This window comes from Elgaria multicarinata, chromosome 1 (assembly GCF_023053635.1).
Source record: "Elgaria multicarinata webbii isolate HBS135686 ecotype San Diego chromosome 1, rElgMul1.1.pri, whole genome shotgun sequence".
In the NCBI taxonomy this organism is placed as follows: domain Eukaryota; kingdom Metazoa; phylum Chordata; class Lepidosauria; order Squamata; family Anguidae; genus Elgaria; species Elgaria multicarinata.
Genome location: NC_086171.1, coordinates 156,495,075 through 156,518,028, shown reverse-complemented (window position 1 = coordinate 156,518,028; position 22,954 = coordinate 156,495,075). Strand labels below are relative to the sequence as shown.

General features: G+C 40.9%; 1 protein-coding gene across 5 annotated transcripts in view; it reads left to right on the top strand.

The window, feature by feature from the left end:
• Positions 1-307: 307 nt before the first annotated feature.
• The window catches only part of PTPRF (protein tyrosine phosphatase receptor type F), a 589,418-nt gene continuing 566,771 nt past the window's right edge, over positions 308-22,954 (top strand). For 3 of the 5 annotated variants that reach the window (XM_063140111.1, XM_063140089.1, XM_063140120.1), the window contains exon 1: positions 1,380-1,585. The gene's annotated coding sequence lies outside the window, so the exon portion shown is untranslated. Of the gene's footprint in view, positions 390-562; positions 881-1,379; positions 1,586-22,954 lie in introns of those variants that run through there. The other 2 variants (XM_063140104.1, XM_063140096.1) reach the window with 2 other exon arrangements.

Sequence of the window (22,954 nt, the reverse complement as noted above, 5' to 3'; positions counted from 1 at the left end):
AACAACCAGTGAGAAAACGGCCCCACCTCCAGCCTGTCTTGTGAAGGGGGAGGAGTTGCTGAGCTCCAGCTCAAGAAAAGGTGGTGCTGGGTGTGTCTGACTGGTTCCTCGTACAGATTTGCTAACCTTTAGCCCAGGGGCCCTAGAGCTGTTCACACCTATTGCTGACGAAAACGGCATGACTCAGAAGAGGGAGGGGGGAAGTGACCCACTGTAAAGAGAGCGAAGACCGCACGTTTGCCGAGGTAGAGGAAAGAGTTTACCTCTCCAAACAACCTTCTGGCAATTGTGTGAGGGATCTGCCCCCAGCGTGTAAATATCCTCCCTTTCCTGCAGCCTGCGGGCGGACGGAGGGGCCAGGGAGAGATTTTCACGGGCGAGAAGAGACCGTGCGTAATAAAACAATAAAACAAGGGGGCTGAAATGGGAGAGGGGGAGGGTAACAGTGAGTGAGGTGCAGCCGGGGTGGGGGCTGTAACAGGAAGAATTCTGTAAAAGAGACGGGGAGGGGAGGGGAGGGGAGACACCGAAATGAGGGCGGGTGCCTGGGAGAGGGAGACACTCAGCTGAAATAGGGAGATTCTAGGCAGGAGAGTAGCTGATGTGGGTTTTCATGGTGGCAATTCGGTGGAAGGCGTCGGGAGAAGGCGAAGCAGGTTTTGAGGGAGGAACCCGAGAAAAGAGGGAGGAGAGACACTGTGCAAAGTCTATCCCGGGGTGTGCGTGCATCAACCCCACACGCTGGAGCCCGAATCCTAGTGCTATTCTAAGCAGCTTTACTCGGAAATTATCCCCGCTCATTGAAATGGGTCTTGTTCCAAGTAAAGTGTGAGTAGGATTGCGGCGCGAGGGAGAAATTCTAGGGGCACGGCCCAGAGAGGTGAGCGGGGGGAATTTTGTCGCCCCACGGCTTGTTTGTGGGTGTGTGGAGGGGTGGGAGCCGCATATGGAGGAGTACTGGGGCACATAACTCTTTGGCCGAACAACAGCATTAGCTGTGGTGGGTATTGGAAAAAAAGGGTTGCATGCAAAAAGAGAGGAAGGGAGGGGGGAATAAACGGGACAGTTTTATTGGGGTGCGCGAAGAGGACTGTGTGAGGAACGCAGAGCGTGACCGGGAGAGGGAGAAAGCGGCGCGGCAGCCCAAGGTGTTTGGTGGGGGTGGGGGTGGGAGAGAAAACGGCGCGCGAGGGTAGGAGGGGTTGGGAGGCGGGAGAACGGGCGCGAGGCTCTCCTGGGCTCTGCGGGCGGGCTGGTTGGTTGGCTGGCTGGCGCTGGGCGCGCGCGGCGCGGCCCTACTGAAGCGGGTTGGCTGTGCTGGCGGGGTTGCGGGCGCGCGCGAGCGCGCGGATTGCGTGGTCCCGCGCGCGGAGCGAGCGTGTGAGTGAGGAAAGGGAGCGGAGGGGCTCCAGGAGCTGCCGGTGTGTGCGTGTGCACGGGAGAGAGAGAGAGCTTGAGAGAAGGAAGAAGAGAGCGAGCGAGCGAGAGAAAGAAAGAGGGAGACTGTGGCGGAGTCCGGCGCCAGCGGCTGGTTGGCGGGTCGCAGCAAGGCAGCATGCGGGTGGCGTCGCCCCGGGCGCGTGTGGTGAGTAGTTCCCTCGGCGTCTCACGGTTTTGCCGGTCACTCGCCGCCTGTTGAGTAGAGAACGCACTCCCCTCCGCCTTTGCTAAAATAAAAATTCCCCTTAAGTTGTCCACCAAATCCCTGACTTCCTTCGCGGCGACTTATACTCTGAATACGCCGCCGCTTTCCGCCGGATCAGCCTCAATCTGTACCCCGGGGCGAGAGTGCCGCCTCTCTCCCTTCGTCCTCCTGGGAACGTTCCTCCTCTTTAGGAACGGGAGTTCGCCCTCCCCAGAGAGAGGAGGGAGTCTTTGGGACCCGATCCACACGCGGTAGGTTGAGTTCTGCGTGCAGGTTGGGGATGGATTGTTACTCGGCCCGCCCGTCTCTTACCTGCGGCCGCCATTCTCACTCTTTTTTATTCCGGATTCCAACTGAGGGTCGTTCCCCCTCCTCCTTCCCGCCACCTGCACTGGCTCGGGATTGCATTCCTCCCCCCCTTCCCGCGTTGGGCGTTCTTTTTCTGTGTTTTTAGTTGGCATTATTTCTCGGGGACTTGGTTTGTACCTGTTTCGGAACTGTTGCATGATAGAGCATGTGTATTTTCTCCTCCCCTCCTTTCCCTCTATTTGTACTTAAGATTTATGTTTATGGCAGGCACCTGACCCTCACTTTTTATTTAATCAAATGGTGGCGCTGGCTGCAGATAATAAAATATATATTATAAAGATCGTGAAGACCCTTTTTCCTGATTGCGCGCTCAAGGAGTTTAGAATAAAACAAGAATTCCGCTTATATGAAGGAATCAGAAAGAAAGCATCAAGTGTCGGAATATTCTTATAGCCTGAAAAGATAAAATACGTTTTCCATATTAATGAAAGTGGCCCGGTGACCTTTCCCACTGGAAGACGTAATACACCGGAGTCATCGGCAGCGCCTGTAAGAAAATCAGTCTCAGTGTATATTTTTCCCCCAATGGCGTTTTGAAAAGGTGAAGAGTAGAGATGATCAGTCTGCCTGATTTCACCTGCGGTGCCTACAACCCAAGACTTTCATGGTCAGGAATGTTGCCTTGCCTGCTTTTCCACCCTGAGACAAATGTTTAGAAACAAAATCTTTGGATTTCTCCCAGGTCTACCGTACAGTCTGGAAAAGAGAAGCAGTGACACTACTCCAGCAATAGCCCTGAAACCAGATGCTTTTAGAATGCCTGCTTTCTCCTTTCAAAAGGGAACCAAGTGTGTTGGGCTTTTTATCTTTTTGCTTTGTTCTTTTTGACTGCAGATTGATGGAAAAAAATGAGAGAGAAACAATGAGTTTCTTGGCTTTGGTCAGACTGGTTTGTGGTTTTGCACTCCCAGACAGCTTTAGAAAGGTGCCTTCTCTTCAAAGTCTGTGCATAGTGCTCCGAGCTAAATGTGGAGCAATTAGAAAAGTACCTGAAACACATATTTGCCCTGACAGTTGGGTATTAGCATTCATCATTTCATTTTCTTCAAAAGAAGAGATGTATAAAAATTATGGACAGCTTTGTGTGTTGTTAGAATTTGCATATTTTATTTTTGTGATACAGGTTTCTGTTTCTGCAATAACTTCTGTGGGCAAAAACAAGGCAGTGGGATTTGTTTTCAGTTAAATAGTAGTTAGCAGTGAGTGTTAAATACTGAACAATGTTCCTTTACATTATTAGTATGTTAGGTGCTGAGGACACAACAACTTTGGTATTTCTCAGAGCCCTAATATAGAATGAAAACAGTGGAAGGCTTCCCCTTGGAATTATGTGAGAGAACATTCTACCACTATAAATTCCTTTTTGCCATTTGCCATGCTCTAGTATGTTTGCATGTAAGATTTAAACTTTTGCCCCCTGTTGGACTGGCAGGAGTACTTGAGATGAGAAGAAAAGGACCCTTTTAAAATGCAAATGGTGTAGGCACTTTGTCAGCCAGCTCCCACTCAACCTGTTGGTTTCATTTTAACTGAAGCGATGACTAGCAGATTGCATGAAATCCCAAGGCTACGTTTGAATATCAGGAAAAAGAGTATTTTCTGGGTTGTACTTGCTGGTTTTTAAAGTCTTCACATGATGGCTTTATGTCGTTGTGTAAAACCCTGAACTATGGAATCACAGTCATCAATCTTGAGTTCATTATAGTGCAAGGCAACGTAGCTGGTTGAAATATTAATAGGATGGAGGAAACTGAATGTCTCCAACTCTTGGTTATTTCCTATACTTATGGTTTTTATAAGGCATTTGCAATTGTTGAAAGTGCAGGCTAAATATTCACCTTGAGTTTTAAATCCTTACAAGAATTTCTACACTAAGAAACATGTATTCATATAGATTACTTGAATCTATGAAGGTTGATGGTCTCTGACAATTATTTTAAAGAATATTGAAGATCCATACTTACTTTACCTATCATATATGTTATAAATTGTAGCTGTGCTGACTGTCAAAATGGCTACTTGTCAAGTAGAGGTTTGAATTATAGAATGATTTGTTATAGGCCTGCCCATGTAATCAGAGTTGAGAAATTAGTTGCCTTAATGTTTGCAGTGTTTTGAAATCTCTGAATGCAGTTAACTCAGCCTTGTAGTTAAAAAGTTCAGAGGGTGATTGCTCACCCCATGCTCCATTCATCTGATCCTGTCTCCTCTTCCGAGTTCACCACTATCCTCATTCTATCTTGACACATTTCCAGAAAAAAGGAATGGTACTGGGACAAGGAACTGGTATTAATGCACTGTGCTTCCATGCATTGTGCTAATTGTGGCCACTCCCTGCATCAGGAAGGGAGATAAATACTCCTATTCACAGCCTCTATAACTAGTCCTGTATTAACCATGGCTGAATTATGGTGGCTTTGCCCAAGGCTATCTGTGTCTCCTATATAACTTTAAAGAGCTTGTCTGGTTTCCTGGAGGCCATTTTTGCTCACCACAAGTGAAAAGAGGAGTGTCTAATTGCAAGTTTGAATTAACTACATTATGGAAAAAATTAAGAAATACGGCATAATATACCAGGAATGTCTCCTGCTGAACTCTTATTTAAAGGAGTAAGAAGCAGGACCATGTTCTTGTATGCAACTTCAGTTAATTTCTCTGAGGCTTGGGTAGGGACAGTGTCTGGTTGGTATCCTTTTATTTTGCTTCTGTTAACCACCATATATGCTCATCTTTAAAAAGGAAATGTTACATGACAGTTTTAGATTGCCAATACTGTAGGCCGCTTCTCCTTGTCACTAGAGGTCCTGAGGTGACTACCTTAATTTTAAAAACTGCATTTAAATATCATGTATATAGCACTCATACTGATGCTTGACTCACAGTGGCCAATTTTATATTGCTGTCAGTGTACTTTAATCCTTGGTTTATTACTTTGTCATGGTGTCATTGTTTTAGCTATGGTTCTGAGAGTGTTTACATACAAGAGTGTGATCAGGTAACTCAACTTTGTAAATAAGAAATGTAGCCTGTCATCACAACAGCCAACCTTATGATCCTAGAAAGTTGTAAAGCAGCTGTCAGTATATTTGAGCCTTCACTGCGTTGCTTTTAACTCACAAATTTTGAGTGTGACATGCTTTGGCATTCATCCATTTCTGGAAAAGGCATTCATAGTAAAGAGTTAAAACAGCTTATGGCTAAAGAGTGAATGCATCCCTTTACCACAAAAGATTTTTATAATTCAGCTGTGTTATAAATATTGCCTCCTGCCCTTTCTGCTTTTTTTTATATGTTGCTTGCCCATGATAGTGTGTTGGCTCTTGGCAGAAACAATAAAAGAAGCTATAGCTTTTCTTCCTCTGTCCTTCTGCTGAAAATGTCAAAATATTTGGAAAACAAAGTAGGAACGTTTCTGGATTGATGTGTTTGGTTCACAATGGCTGGAGGACTGTTTGGGCTTCTTTGTTTGCTTATGGTGGTGCTTATGAGAAGATCTCAGCAATATCTCTGTCTCTTGCCTGTGACTATTGCTCTGTTGCAACTCTCAGGAAGGAAAAAGATGTACTCTTGTATAATGGGAGAAAAGCTTTTGATTTGTTGTCCTCATAATATTGGGCAGAGAGGAGAAATGCTTAATGAAGTTGATTATTGCTGACCTCTTGGCCTTCTAGAAATCCACTTGTAATATAGGTTCATGCATGTTCTTTGAAATCCATATACTTAAACCTGGTATATGGCTTTGGCTATGGGGCAGTATATAAATGTAATAATTAAATAAATGATGGAGTCTGCTGATACTATACTGTCAAGGAAGCACAGTTTTTGTATACTATCCCATTATATAGTATATCACAACTTCACTATTACTTTTGCCGGCAAATGTTTAAAAAACCCCACAGAGCAGCTTCTATAAGGAACCTATTATTCTTGACTCTACTGGTCTTCATTGGGCCTTAAATATGGTACTTCATCTTCTCTGCCCCTGCATTAGTGTGAGTATATCCTTTCACTGACATTAACCTATTCAGGTGGCTTCCCCAATAGAAATTGATTCCTCAGACGCTCCTAAAAGCAATATGAATAAGAAGAGAGCTTAGTAAACCAGCAGAGTGTGATTAACATGTTTGTAGCTGCATAGTTTGTAATTGACACTTTTGTATAATGTGGCTTGCATGATTATGAAAAGGTTGAGATGTGTATTTTATATGGTAATAGGATTGTAAACTTAGAAACCCATCAAGTATTTGTTGGATCAGCTAAATACCACTAGACAGCAGTTTTCTGGACTTGTTAGTACATTATGAAGGGCAAACCTTTTTGCATTCCAATTTTACAATGGTTTCTAAAGTGCTTTTCAGAAGAGGCTAAGAGTTAAAACTACTTAGTTCCCATTATGCAACACAAAAATAATAATAATAAAAAAGCTGCATCTAAGATATCAGGGCAAAATGCTGATATGTAATACTAATCCAGTGCAGAAATATTAAGTGTCCCTTGTACAATGAAGGGTAAGAGGATCATGTTGAAGTAAGAGAATAGTTTGACAGTTGAACTTGAAATTGTGTGCATCTAAATTGCACAGAGCATAATTCATGTAGAATTTTTCACAACTTAATACTCTTACAGGGATCCATAGACATAGACTTTGAGGCATGTGTGAGTATATGACCCTGAGACCCTGTGCAATCTTGAGATTCAGTTTGCTTTTAACATTTTTTTTTTTAGTTTTTGTGGCTCTAGATAACATTGGGGGATGTTTTAAAATGCACAACAAAAAGCAAATAAAACTCTCACATTTCTTACAATAACTCCTCATGGTTTCTAAACATGCCAAAGTTTTAAGGATCTAAATTATGATATTGACCTGATTTACACATTGAAAACAATGTTTTTTGATAATGTTGATAATGAACCTGAAGCTGCCGTGCTGGCTAATGGTAGTGCTTTCTAACATAATACACCCTAATATACACCCTCTAGTTCATAAGTTTCCAATGTGGTCCTCAGTGCTGATAGGGTTAGCAGCTCTTGCTCTGGAGAGTAATTTCATGAACTGAAATCATTTATTCTGTGGGAGCATTGTTGCATATACTTGTAATTTACTACAAAATCCAGACTGTTCATTCATGATGTGGATTCGCAAATTCTTGATAATGATTTTAAATCAATTATCCAAACCTTCTAAATGTTGTATAAAGAAAGTGGTTATATGAATGGGCTTTCCCCCCATTTTCTTTTTGGAAGTAGCACATGTGGGCATAAAGGGAAAGCAGTGGGAGAGCAGTCAAAAAGAAATGAACAACATATTATTGTGGTATGGTTGAGATATGACATGTTGACCAACTACTGTTTATTAAGTATTAGCTTATTTCTGGTATGGATAATTATGTTAGGTAAATAAACTTGGATTTATTCAATGGATTCTGCCTTGCCTTAAAACTGTTGACTTCTTTAAGTGATTCCTATTTTTTATAACAGTTTATTTTTTAAATTTTTTTGTCTTTAATTACTGTTGATGTTTGTTTTCCCATTCAGTACTGTGTTTTCACTTCTACCAAAACATCTATTTAATTATTATTAAAATATATGTTAGCTCGCAAGTCATGGTTATTGCTACTCAGAATATTGTCCAGTCTCTTTGAGGATATAAGTCTCAAACTACATTAACTGAATCACTGACTGTATGTGACAGGGGAAGAAGGAAATAATTGCAGTTTTACAGAAAAGGAAGGAATGTTTGTTTCACTGAGTTTTAGTTGTAAATCTCTGTGTTTATTAATATATCTAACCACTGGGACCAGCAACAAAATGCTACAGTGTACAGCGTTTTCAGGATTCCAGCCAGTCAGCTACCTATGTTTTTTTTGTCACCGCCCCCCAAAAGTCAACATTCTGTGGCCAATATGCATGCTTAGTTCATCTGAGTTATTTTTGAGTTCCCCCACCTTTTAAGATTTTTTAAAGAAAGGTTTTTGTGCATTTCTGTAAACCTTAGGATTTTCCCATCCTGCTGACACCTCTTGTGCTTAGATGGTGCTGTTTTGACTATATAAGCATCAACGTGCACAGCCTAAATATCAGAAATAAAAGGAATGATGGTGATTTATCAGAATTTTCAATGACTTATATTAGGCTTGACTCAGTGTAAACAAATTTAAATAAGTAACTAGATTAGTCAGCGGCTGCGTTTGCACATCACTTTGAGCCATGATGGGTTAATAAGTTACTCACAATAGTTTATTTTGAAAATAAGTTACTGTTATCACCCACACGATCAGACAAATAAGCTACTGTGTGTAATCTGAGTCATCCCTCACTTCCTCTCCTTCTGCAGTCCTCCTGGTTTCATCCATTGACAACATTGCAGCAGCCTGTTTTAACCTTCCATAATATCCCAATGAGAGGAGAGAGGTTAATTCAGCGTTTCTCACATCACCCCAACAAGGTGGTGGTAGCTCTTAAGTATGCTGGATTGGGATCAAACTTCATACACAACCTCCCCTAGTTAGGAGACACCCAATGCGCCATCAAAACACAGAAAGGAGCATTCTGCAGACTGAATTATCAGAGTGGGTTATTTTGGCAAAATAAGCCATTGTAGGTTTAAAAAAAACAAAACTCCCAACAAGCAACATGATAATCCTTGACGGGTTAAATAAGCCATCATAGCTCATTTAACCCATTGTGGGTTATTGTGACATTTGAACCCAGTCAGCATGTGGGAAATTCCCAGCAAAGTTCTCGCGGGTAATATACATCAAAATTGTGACAGCTTCCAGCATATTAAGAAAGGTGAAATAACATATTTGTGCGTGTAAGTTCATTTCTCATTGTTACCAGCGGAAGTTGGGGAGACATTTTACTGGATATTTGTTATCCTGACGCTTCTCCAAAGAACTCAGGGTGGTATATATGGCTCCCACACTTGAAAAAGAAAAACAACAACACACCTCACAATAACCTTGTGAAAGTTTCGGCTTTTGGGCGGTATAAAAATGTAATAAAATAAATAAATAAATAGGTTAGGTCGAGAGACAATAACTACCTTAGGTTACCTGATGAATTGCATACTTGAGCAGGGGTTTGAGTCCAGGTCTTCCTGGTCAAAGTCCAACACTGTCCACTAAGACACACTGATTTTTTCCAGAATGAAATATCCTTGCATTTGTCAGGACTTGTAGCTGTGCCTCCTTATATGGCAAGTGTGAATTCTATAGATAAACTGTCAGTTGTTTTCATTAATGTGTGTGGCAGATTCGTTTGTAGAAATTGTATCAACTGTCCTTGCAAGCTTTTGTTTTGCCTTCTGGTAGTTTTTCTTTTTACTGATAATTTGGGCACTAGTGCTGTGTGAATCAGGAATATAGAAGCATAAGGAGCTACCTTATACTGAGTCAGATCATTTGTACATTTAGCCCAGAATTCTCAACACTGGCAGCGGCTGTCTGGATTTTTCTAGCTCTACCTGGAGACATCGGGGATTGAACCTAGTACCTTCTGCATGCAAAGCACTTGCTCTACCTCTGAGCTGGCTTCCAGGATTTTGAAGGCTCTTGGGCAAGGCATCCTCAATGACCCACCTCAGTCAGTGATCTACCTTCACACTACCATTGTCAACAGCTGCTATTGCTCCTCATCCTTCCTCTCATCATTGCTCCCACTTGCTTGCTTGGCAGGTAGAAAGCCATGAGGAGGCAATCGTACCTACTGCCTGTCCTACTCCTCACCATTGCCTAGGCAGAGAGAGAGGCAGGTGAACAAGTACATTGCAATAGTGAAGAGGAGGAGCAACTCCAGAGAGCTTTAGTCAGTGGGTCCCTGTTGGGGGACAGGCCCTTGGCAAGTGCCTGACCATGCCTACCCTTGATGCCAGTCCTGGGTTCGTATGAGTATACTAGCAGGCCTTACGCATCACTGTCTCTTAGCCGTCAATTCCCCATCTGAGGATTGGGATAATGATGCTAATTACCTTATAGGGTTGTTGAAAATATTAATCAAATAATGTATGTAAAGGACTTTGGATACTCTAAAACTGTATACAATGTGCTTTATGTACATTATCATTAAAATCTTAACAATTACTATTTTTACTTGGGATTGATGCAGAAGAGATTGGAAGAGGTAGGAGATTGAGGGGGGAAATATTGGTAATAATGGTAATATTGGATCCAGTGCAAGATTTAGGAGATTTATAGTAAAGGGTTTGCTGAGGTGGCTTGTGTGGCCTGGACTCCTTGTTTAGTATAGGCATTTTTAGAGCTCATATGCATGATCAAATAACACCTGTGTAATTGAACACTGCAGGGGTTATTTGGTCATAATTACAATTGCTCAGCAGGAAATTAACTATGCCTGCATCAGTTCACTAAACCTTCACTCAAAAGTCCACAAATTTTGGTTTGGCTCACTAGCCAGACATTATTTCTGGTTGCCATCCCTATCCCAGGAGAAATGAAACAAGGTACTTCCCCTAAGAGCATTCTTGTTTTATTGCATAAGGTCTTTAGAGAGTGCAGAAACAGAGAGATCCTGTTTGTTGAAGACTTTGATTTATTCTTCTTTGATAGCAGCAGTAGCAATCACAGTACCTCTTTCACTTGAAAGAGGGTGGTTGAGCCCACCTGCAGCCCAGCTCTGTGATGTCTTTATGTTGCAGCTGCACCATGAGGCCATATGTCTACTGCAGTAGCATCTCACTGCCTTTATCACCAACCAAAGGACAAATAGAAGAACCCCACAGAGCTACAGAGAAGGTGAGCAAGTGCATTAGCAGCACACCATCCCCAGTTCTCTCTTGTCATTTGATCATGTCTCCCCAAGTAATTGGGATGGGGTGAGGGAATCTGTGAGAAGGACTCATACTATATGTTAGCTTCTCTGATCTGGCTGATAAAGATACCATAGATAACAATGTGTTGTACCTTTTCTGATGTACCTGGCTGGAGTGTCAAAGAAGGGAGCATCTTCACAAGCAACAACAAAAAACTGCATGTAGGATTCTTGCACAACATGATCTATATGCCATGCTTAATTCCTGCACATGAGTGGTGTATGAATTAAGAGGTCCATAGTGGGTTTGCAGTGGGAAGCACAGGAAATCTCCCCAATTCATATCCTGAACAGATCAGAGGAGAAATAGACTTTTGTTGATATTTAAGGAATCTGATGGACTAGCATTTTTTTTGTTAAGTGACTGACCAGATATTTTATTTATTTATTTATTTAAAACATTTGTATCCTGCTCTATATCATTAAGATCGCAGGGCGGCGTACAGATATCATCTGTGACTTTGTTTCTAGCCAATATTAGAAAAGTGAGTTAACAACACTATACAATATGCAGATCTGTTTTGTTGAAAGGAAGTGTAACGCATAAACCTTGCCCATCCTTAACATATTGAGTTTGTCAGTGGAAAGTCTTTAACTGGTAAATGCTCGTGATACTCCTTTGTGGCTCTGAAATAAAGAGATACACCACCACATTTTTGCTGTTACAGCAAATCTGGACACACACACAATACTTGTGGTTAGGTTTCCATAGGGAATGCATGAATAGAAGTCCTTCTCTGACTGTTTGGGATCTGAGGTAGGGAGGCATCTGACTGACTGCAGAGGTCAGAACAGTCAACAGGAAGAACAGACTTTTTGGACTGGTTTATTTACTCCTCTCCCTGTACTCCTGGGAAGCAGGAGGAAGCAGGAGTCCCTGCTGCCCTGCACTGAGAGTAGTTGAGCTTGCATGAATAGGCAAGGGTCTCTGCTACTAGAATAGATTAGGAACTGTTGCTTTAAAACATTTAACTGCTGGTGTTTACTGATGGGTATGGGCCAACATTCTCCAACCTAGAGATCTTGTCTGCGGCTGATGGGAGTTGCAGTCCAACAAATCTGGGGAGCACCAGCTTGGGGAAAGGCAGATATAGGGCAGTGGCTCTTGCTTTTGCTATTTTTACCTCTTAAAGGGCAAGGTTAAAGGTAAGCCAGTCCCTGAAGCCTTTGCAGCCTGCTGACTGTTCAGAACACTACTGGAAGGGAGCTCCTTCCTTTTCTTAGTTTGCAAACAAGCAGAAGAAGACCGCCACACAAAAATTTCTTAACAGCAAACAATGTGTGAACTTTGTCTTAATATCCTGTTGAGTCAGAACAGCATAAAAACTGTTTAGGTGGAGGGAAAGCTCCCCCCCCCCCTTGAATCACAGTTGTGGGCCATTCAGCCACTTTCCAGAATGCTCTTACTCCATTGGGGCAAATTAGCCCAGAGGCAGTAAGTATGTTGTCATCTTCTCAAGAATCCAATCCCTTTGTTGCCTACCCTTGTTTTTATCCTGACACAAAAGTTTTAACATTTTGCAATCAAATATGGCTTGCTGAGAACGGGCAAAATATTTTAGAGGGGTTTAAGAGATTAGTAGGAATCATAAAATTTATTTGATTTATAGCCAACACATTTTAAAGGCTTGAGGCAGATGTCAGCATATATATAAATATAAAAGAATGAATTCAACCCATATGAAGATTGTTACTTCTTCCTAATTATGGAGCAAAGTGCTTCTCTGTACCCTCTTACAGCCCTAACACAGTGGTTAGATAGTGAACTTGAGTAAGCACACTTAAGCCAGATGGCTGTGAATAGAATTCCCAAGTCATCTCCCATTTAGATATCATCCATATATTTGATACAAAGGCTTTAGCTAGACTGGGCTTTATCACAGGGCAAACCCCAGGATCATCTCTGTGTGTCCACATGACGCACAGGGGATCCTGGGATCAGGGAGAGATCATCCCTCTCTTGCCCCGGGATAGAGCCCTCCACTTTGGGCTCGCTTTTTCTGTGGTTTTGGGCTGAGTCCAAGACCACGGAATGTGTGGCCTGTTGCTGTGGTTTGACCTAGCTTTGCACGATTACTCGCATGAAGCCGGGAGGAGCACTGCACCCATCGGGGGAAGGTTGAGGGGAGCGGGGAAATTAAGTTAAATTTTAAAAAAGACCTACCTTAAGTGCACGAACATTCATGCGCTGCTTCTCCTTTAAAAATTAAAAAATGGCGGGCGCGTCACCTCTCTTCCTGAGGTCGTCTCACCTCATGTGTAAACAGAGGAGGGATCTCGCGTTAATTGCAACACGAGATCTTCCCTCCTCCATCCTGGATTATCAGGTAGGTCTAGCTAAGGCCAAAGATTCTGAGAGTGGCCCACAATAGACATTTAAAAGCAGTAATTAAATCAAAGCTAATACTGATGACAAGAATTCTATGAATGCTGCAACACTATAACCAGAGAGCAAGCAAAACTAAAATTTCAGATCTAAAAGGGCTAAAGCTTTTCACATGGTGCTAAAATGACAACAAATTGGATGTCAGGTGAAACTTTCTGGGAACAGAGTTCCAAAGCAAAGGCACCAGCACACACTCCTCATCTGATGGTGTTGGAGAAAGGTCCCCAGGCAGATCTTAATGCATGAACAGTCTCATGTGGGAGGAGATAGTCCTTCAGATACTTGAGACCCTACACCATCTATGGGTATATAAGTCAGTGCCAGCACTTTGAGTTTTATCCAGAAGTAGACTGGGAGCCAGTGTAGATGTTCCAAAACTGCCCCTGATATGATTACTCATCCAGTCAGAGTCAGTAATTTAGCTGCTGTATCCTAAACTAATTGGAGTTTATAAAAACTCTTAAAAAACCAACCAAATTGTAAGTACGTTGATTCAAAAGGGATGTTATAAGAGAAGAATAATGACTGGGCTGTCTAAAAGGGGCTCCAGCTGGTGCACCAGATGTAGTTGGTAAAAGGTGCTTGATGCCACAGAAGGCACTTGAGCCTTTAAAGTGAAGGCTGGATTTAACAGTCCAGTCAAACTGTGGATCTGAACCTTTGGGGAAGTGCAGCCCATCCAGAACAGTATTATGAAGGGCAAGTGCACCAAGATTCAATCTATCTTGTCTGAATTGAACTTCACTTTATTGGTCCATTACTGATTCCTGACAGTGGCTCAGCACCCATGTGATTTCATCTGAATTGGATGAAAAGGAGAAGTAGAAGTGGATGACACTTCACCCAGCAATTTTATGTAGATGTTATACAGCATTGGGGGACAGAATGGAATACCTCTGCATAATTGCCATGGGGCAGAACAATATTCCTCCAGCAGCACCTTCTGCAAACATCCATCAATTGAGGTTTAGAAATAGAACTATATGGGTATCTCCATTAAGTTTGGGACCAATATAAGTTTTAAAAAATGTTTCTCATCACACATAAACATGATAAAATAGTAGCACTATTTTTCTAGTTTATAAAAACCACTGTGGGAACTATGGGTACTTCCAGACAGAGAGCTCCTACTGCTATCAATCAAAAGACATTATGGAGCTGTTCTGTCTTTTCCTGCTTAACAGGGGTTTTTTTAGGGCTGTGCACGGACCGCACGGACCGCTTCGTGGCCCGATCCACAACTTTCGGATCAGGCCGATCCACTTCGGGTCGATGCGACCTTCCCCCGCTCTGCGGAGCTAGATCCAGAGGGATGAATCGAGATTTTGCCCTCCCTTCCTTACTTACTTGCCTCAGCGGTGGGCGGTGGAGGCAGGTAAGTGGGGAAGGGGGGCAAAATGGGGGCCGAATGAACGCCCTCTCCCCCTTACCTGTGTTTGGAGCTCCGGATGGAGGCGAACCGCTTCGCCTTGATCCGCAGCTCCCCCGACCCAATCCGGATCTGCCTTTGGCGGAGGAGCAGAGCACAGACCTAGTTTTTTGTGGTAAGAAAAAATATAAAAGAAAAAGTGGCAAACCATGCGAGCATTACAAATAAATAGAGGGCAACATTGTCAGGGACCCTCCTAAAATTCCATGTTTGAGGTAGTACAATTCCATAATAAAAACTTTGCGCAGGAGCACCCAACAGTCTAGTTTGCATGTAACCACAACTTATGGGATGTCAGGGCCACACAGGAGTAAGCAAGTGTACTTGTTCCCACCCATTTGCTCCTTCTGCTGCTTTTCTGGCTTATAAAACAACCCAGAAACATGTGAATCCAGAACTCTGGGTTGGTCAGGGAGAAGCTGCCCAGAGTTTTAACTCATGGTTTGTTGGCTTAAAAATGTAGTTTGTTTCTCTGTGAAACAATCCAGAGTTCCAGGTTCACACATCATGGAGCACAAGCCAGGAACACAACGTTCTTGTGTTGTTTTGTAAAATAGAAAGCAAAAGTGGTCAGCGGGCGGGAGGCAGCTTACTTGCTCCTATGTGACACCAACCAGTCATGGTTTAAATAATGCATGGTTGGCTGTTATGTGTGTACTGGATCTAAGTCTCTTTGCAGAATTGAGTTGATCTACAGATAAATAACAAGAAATATCCGACCTTTTTATTGACCAAGCATAGTGAAATGTAGAACCCTGAATTGCAAACACACACATGCAGATAAGTTCATATTGTTGATTACTTCTCCTTGAGTGCAGTATCCTTCATGCTTAATAGCTGTGGCATTAAAAATACTGTAAGTCCTGTGTTCTTAGCGTTTATTAGCAACTACATTAGTTTTTGACCTGAAAACAAAATGTTTATTTTTATAGAACTTCCTTTTATGACTAGATTGTTCATATCAGCTCTATGTATATGCATTTTTGTGCCTTTTTCTCTTTGTGCTTAATTTGTAATGATTTTTTTTTAAAAAAACTTATGTGAAAAACAAATAAATGTATTGTTTCTTTCCGAACGTCTTTTTTTAGGGGGTCTCTACTAAATATTAGTTCTTAGCCGCAGTCATATGTGCTTGAGTTTTTCTTTTCCTCTGTGGATTATTTATTTGTTGAATTCTGTTTCTTTGTTCCGATCTTGTTCCTGGGCAACTTTCAATTATTGTAGTGTTAGGTTCTAAGGAGAATTAAACCCATGGAAACAAGCATTTCAGCAAGCTGAAAGGACCTTGATTTTGTTTTCCATACCTCTTGTTAAAATGAAAACTGTAAACTTCTGAAAAAAAGCTTTATTGTTTCCTGGAAACCGGAGACTGAAATTCATATCTAATATAGCTCTGTTTCTTTCTGGCTTTACTAGGTCATGCTGCTACTTCCATAAGAAAAAAACCCACAAATACCTATATTTATGGCTAGAATTAGCAATTGAATAAATGCAGCTAGGTTTTTAACCCAGAAGCATTTAAAATGAGCTATTATGGAAAGATAGCTGATATTCTAACAAATTATCTTCATACTGTAGGTATGAAGCTCTCATCGTCTTCGTGACACTTTGCATTTCATACTTAATCCATGTATCTTTTCCAATCCTCAAAGCTCAGAAAAAGTAGGCTAGTGGTTGGAGATATATATATATATATATATCAACATCTTCCGTATCATCAGACAGAGAACCAAATCCTTCTATCTATTCAACATTTTTCTGGCACCAATATGTAAACATGCCAAAAGCATGCTTCTACAGAGGAATAACTGGTTTTATTGGATAAGTGGAATGCAGTGGGTATAGTTAAAGCTGAGTTTCTCAGACCTTTTGGACTTAAAACTGCTTTCTAACTTTCTAATGCTGTGTCCCAAGCCCACTTTAGCCTACCTCATCAACTTTGCACACAATTGCATGTGTGCAGCTCATTGCTGTGAGGTGTCATCAATATACTGGTGGCACCCAGTCCCCCCCCTTTTATATTGATTGAAGTGAAACATTGGAAATGCTGAACTGTATCTGGGCTCGTTACCAGACTAGTTGAGGGCCAATAAAATAACGTTCAATCCGTTGAGATGGAGGTAGTGTTGGGTGGTGTTCCCTTTGTTCTGGATAATAATTCTTTGTTCTGGATAAAGTTGTACTTCTCTTGAAGTACCAGGTGCACAGTTGATTGTGGGTGGAAGGAGGAATTGATTCAGCTTTTCAAATAGAGGCACAAGTGGTCTTTGTGGCACAGAGTACCTATATTTAGTTCTGACTGGTGCGCCAACTGCCACCTCTTCTGGACCGCAATAGCTTTGCCATGGTTATCCTTTGCTATAATGTCTATTATGTGGGTCTGCTTCTGAAAACAGTCTAGAAACTTCAGTTAATTCAGAAGGCAGACCAGGGGTAGGCAACCATTTTGATCTATAGGAAAATTTGAGAAACTGTTCTGGACACCATGACAAAATGGCTGCCATCCTAGGCATGGATGGACCAGTAACTTGTAGGATCCTTTGTGCCTAGGATGCAGTAACTGCCATCCTAGGCACAAAGGACCAGTAACTTGTCCAAAAGTCTTGAGTACAAGGTAGAGGTGGGTCTGAGCCCCAACATACTAAACAATTCCTTTGAACCACAATTTAGAGCACCAACAGAAATCTGTTTCACAAAAGTCAAAACTCTATTCTAGGCTAAATACTATTTACCAATTATCAGAAATAACTTGGAAGACTGAGTAGATAGCATGGGCCAGAGTATAAATAACTCTGAATCTAGTTCTAGAACCCAAGGGGGCTTTAATACTTCATTTTTTTGAAGCAATAACTTTGCCTCTGACCTTATTTTAGAGATGTGAAGGCCCAGGTAAATAACAGAAAAATTCAGAGGGAAAAACATATTTCCCTCCAGGACTTTTTGGTTTCATTCCTGAAATTTAACAAATTGAAAAAAATGGATTATGAAATAATTTCTTTTAGAATGATGAATAAAATGCTTACAACAAGGTACCTAACCTTTCTTCTCTCAAAATGATTTTTAAAAACTATACAATAGGAACATTTTTATGTACGGCTATGTACATTATCAATCATTACGATTCCAATACATTGAAAATACAAGTACAGTACAACTTTCACATACAGGAGCAAGATGCATTTCTGCTTCCAGGGGGCACTGCCATTTCCTAAAAAGAAGGAAGAAGCACCTTTTTTCTTGTGGATTTCCATCTCAAGGTTGGTAAATCTGTTTCTGATCTCCTAAAATATGAGTGTTTTCTATGTCTGCTTAACACTATGTAGTGGACTAAGTTCAGAATATGTAAGCTTTTTTGTTTTACTATAATGTTTATAGTTTCTTCTGTTGCACTTTACCTTTTTCCCTGCTTCTCATAAACTGTCAAAAATGAAGATGCTGGATTTCTCAGCAGCTTTATTTGTAACAAAAACTAAAAATATTTAAAAGTAAATTCAGTTATTAAATTTGTAAATTAGTGGCTCAGTTCAGACAACACATTTCTCAATGGTGGTTTTAGAACTCCATGGTGGAGTTTTTAAACCACCATTGAGAAATGTGTTGTCTGGCAGTTGTCTGGTTGTCTGTGTTTTTTTAAAAAAACCACACCCATTGCGTTGTGTGTTGTGTGGAGGGTTCCATGGAGTTGTCCGTTGTGTTGACTTTTCCCACTGGCTACAGATTTCCCTGACAAGAGTGGTAAAAGAATCATAGAATCATATAATAGCAGAGTTGGAAGGGGCCTACAAGGCCATCGAGTCCAACCCCCTGCTCAATGCAGGAATCCACCCTAAAGCATCCCTGACAGATGAAGAAGCGAGTGCTTCTTCAAATAGAGAAGCGAGTGCTGCTCTAGGAGAGCTGCCTTGTTTTTTTTTCTTTTCAGCAGTGGCTGATGGGATATTGGGAGTACTGGAGAGTACTGGGGGAGGAGAGAGAGCGGAGGAACTGTCAAACTTCATGGTAGATTTTACTGAACTACATGATAGCCCACTGTCACACAATAGTGGAGTTAGAATATGTTGTGTGGGGAGTACCTCCAAAAAACTCAACCGTTGAGTGCAGTTTTCACACCGCATTGACTAACGTGTTGTCTGAACTGAGCCATTGTCTGAAATAATAAATTTAAAATATCGAACTTGATTTTTAATGAGCAAATACATAATTCATTTTATGTTCTTAAAATAATAAAGTGATTTGTATAGGGCGTTAAAACAGTAAGTATTTTTTCTATTTTCCACAAAATTTCTGTTTCTTCCCAAAAAGAATGGATTTTTTTTTAAATCGGAAGGAAGCAGCAAAAATAGTGTCTTTGGAATGTTTGATGTACAAGTATAGGAAGAGTTTAAAGAAATCTAAAGAGCTGTCATAAAGAAGGTGGGAGGAGTTTGCAGACATTAGTAAGGGAAAGACAAGAAGCATCAATGAATCTTGAGAGAGAATGAATGAATGTCTCTGGAAAATGAAGACATACTGTCTCATTGTTTGAGCAGACCGTTGTTATAGCATGTTGTTCCCATAATTATTCTGTGAACTGCGTTACTTATTTCTGTTTGATAGATGGGAACTGAAGCTGAGACACACTCACTTGCCCAAGGCAGCCAGGAGTTGCCCTCTATAAACAGATTTTTGAAATAAGGTCCAACGCCCCCTCTCCCCCACCACTGGACTGCATCATGTCTTCATAATATGTTAATACTATCCTTATCAAACAATATTCTGACTATCTTGAAACTGGTAGGGAATTGAATTGTTGCCATATTCTAGCAAATGGTGAGGGATCGCTTTTCATGTTTAATTTTTTTTCATGTTAATAAGTTTTTTTCCATTGAATTTGGAATGCACGTTAAATACTATAACACCCTTTGTGCATACTTAAAGTTCATAATAGCTATTTATGTGTTCTTATACTGTGTTTACATATTTTGCTTCAGTTTTTCGTTTGTCATATTGTAGAATACACTTCCCAAGATTCTTTTTAGTTGATATTTTGATTTGACATTCTTTCTTTGGGTAAACTCTTAGTATTCATAGCTAAGCAAATGTTTTGTTGTTGGCATGCACACATTCATTGCAGTGCGACTGTCCTACCCAGGAGCAATGATAGTCTAATTCTGTTGTCAGAATATGATTGGGCATCTGAATATATGTGAGCACTTTGTGATTATGTCCCTGGGTGATGCGCTGACAAGATATGTGAAAACACAAGGCAACTGAGGGGTAACACTCTCATGGGAAAAGTGCTCTTTGATATTTGCCTATCAAAAGTGATAGATAAATATTGTGATAGATGTTTTAGCTTACAACTTCCATCATCCCTCAACATCAGATAGGTTGTTTAGGCTTGATGGAAGCTGTATGCCAAAACATTGAGAGGGCCACAAGTTGCCTGCCTGTGCAATAGTCCTCACTGCACTAGCCTTTGTGCTAAAAGAACTCAAATTCTGCCATTGGAATATATTATGCAAGCAATTCATAACAGTGCAAATCTTATTCCAGTTGCACTTTTTGTGATTTTTTTGTTCTTCATCCCCAAGGAAGATTGTTGTTAGGGGTATATGTTCCTTATATATGATATATAACTTATATATAGCACCATGTACATTGATGGTGCTATATAAATAAATAATAATAAATAATAATATTTTCATTCTTTCATCAGATAGTGAGCTTCTCCTGTGTGTTCTGGGGATTCTCGCTTTTAACCTGGTGATACAGGAAAAAGCCCCACTGCTGTGGCATTCATGCTTCCAAGTTAATGTAAGAACCCTGGCTTAGTGGTCTTGAGATGCATCAACATTATAAGTGGGTTCTCTCTGAGTTCTGCTTTGGAGATCTTATATAGTGCCAGTATGTTTTTCTCAGTATTAGGGAAGGACTGAATTGGGCTTCTATGAATTATCTGTCCTTGTTATCATGCCACCATCAAAGATGCATGTATTATGTTTAGATATTATTAGAATGATAATTGTTGGACAACTGTTAACATTGGCTAGAAGTTGCCTGACGTATGTCTGTAACAAATGAGGGGCAAGTTTTCTAAGTGGAGCTCAGTGCTTTAAAATTACTGGTTTTCTCAGTATTCTAAGTGATTTGACAGCCTGTTGGATTCTAATTGCAGAGTGTAATTAAAATAAACACCACAATGCTAATCATTTATGTATTTTGCCTGTGGCTGAAGTTTTCAATTGGGCACTGTGATTGTTCAGAAGAAGTGTTTTTATTACTGTTTCTATTATTCTGCATGTTTTCAGTCCAGTGATATTTTTGAAAGTGGATAAAATATTGCTGCACAATGTCATTCTGGTTTTTTCATTACTTAATTGTATATTCTAGTAATAATGTAATTATTGCTTTTAACAAAATCTGCCTGGCTTGAGTGTTTAATTCTATCAGACTCGAGCAGTTGCTGATGAGGGGAATAAATGACAGGTTATACATGGATATGAATACTCAATTATTAGCTTCCTTAGGGGGAGGGAATGTTTCGCTTCTGTCCAATGCCCGGTGTTGCAAATCAAAGCAATATACCAGATGTCTTTCTTAAAGATTGCAGTGTGTATGCGTGTGTGCCGGAGGATTTGAAAGGAAAGCATTTCCTACTTTTTTTTTGTTATGTTTCTGTTACTTGTCTTATCTGATTATTTTTCCACCCCATCCTGCTGTGGATAACCTTTTAGTGACTCATATGGGCCAACTGTTTTCCCAGGCACCTGTTGCTTCTGAAAGTACTTTAGACTGTGGACTGCTTGGATGAGCAGCTGGAGTCAGGTTTGGTGTATATCGTTATTAATGTACTCAGGTCTGCCTGAATTGGGTGCCCTGAAAGTTTTGTTTTGTTATCTAAGCATGTAGGATACATATTTTGGAGTTGACAGAAAAGCCTGGTAAAACAGCTAATGCTTCTTCATCTTTAGTTGTAACCTAGTGGTGAGAGTTAATTTTGTGCACTAGATTCTCACCATAGTGTTGAATTTGGAGGATGTGGGAAACCCAATTTCCCTGCTTGGCTTTGACTCTCACTTTGAAGTTTTGGACAGATCACAGTCTTGCAGCCTACTTGACAGGGTAGCTGTGAGGCTAAAATGCCACCAATGTCCTTGGAATAATCTGCATCTGCTTTTTTTCTATTCTGAAAGACTTAATCCACATAGTTAGAATCCATAATAACAAGATGCACCAGTTGCTGGGGAACATGGGTGGGAGGGTGGCTACTGCACCCTGCTTGTTCATCCCTGGCTGATAGTGAACAGAGTGCTGGACTAGATGGACCCTTGGTCTGATCCAGCATGGCACTTCTTGTGGTTTTAAGATATGAATCTCCTCCATGAAAAAGTCAATATATCAGAATGCAAAAGCAACAAAGACTCTTGTGGGACCAGAAAACCTAACAAATCTATTATCGCACAAGCTTTTTGACTTGAAGACTAATAGATCTATTATGCCATAAGCTTTTGTCTTAAAAGTTCAATGTGTATGAGGCTAGATTTTTGAGTATTCCTGTTAGACCATTTTCGCAAAATCCAAGTGATTGTTCCAACACAGGCTCAGTTTGTTATTTCTCCATGGGTATTGCCCCTATAACCAGCTTGGGGAATGCGTGGCCTTCCAGATGTTGTTAGACTGCAACTACCGTCAGCCCTAGGCAATATAGTCAATGGTGAGGGATGATGGGAGCCCTGCCACATAGTGATAAAAACTAGGTCTGAATCAGCCTATAGACAGATCCCCCCTCTTAATATTTTCTTTTGATTTGGCGTTCTTAGAGGGCTGGGTCACACTTTATGAATGAACTGGCAACTGTTCTTCATAAACAAATGGAAATTCAAGTGAAGTCATAATTCTAAAACTGGGTAATTCTAAAACTGAAGCAAGGTTCATTGGCTACCTAGTTTTGAAGTTCACTAGCAGAATTCTCTCCCCCATTCCCGTTTTCAAAGACCATTGAATTTGCTTGATGTGCACAAAATGTTTTGAGCAATTAAAACAATTATTCCATTTTAACTAATTACTGGATGTTAACAAGAACCCAATGAAAGAGAAGGGGCAAAAGACTTGTGCGTGACTGAAGCATACATATCTTGAACATAGGAACATAACCTTGATAAAGGCAGTGGCTGAAACTTTTCAAGGTCTCTAAGCAATATAAAAACATAAAATAAGCTCCTGTTAAGAATCTATTAAAACATTACCTGGTTCACTGAACATCCAGTGCATGCTCCTCCTTGGAATCCATTCCTTTTAGAAATATGTTTTTAAA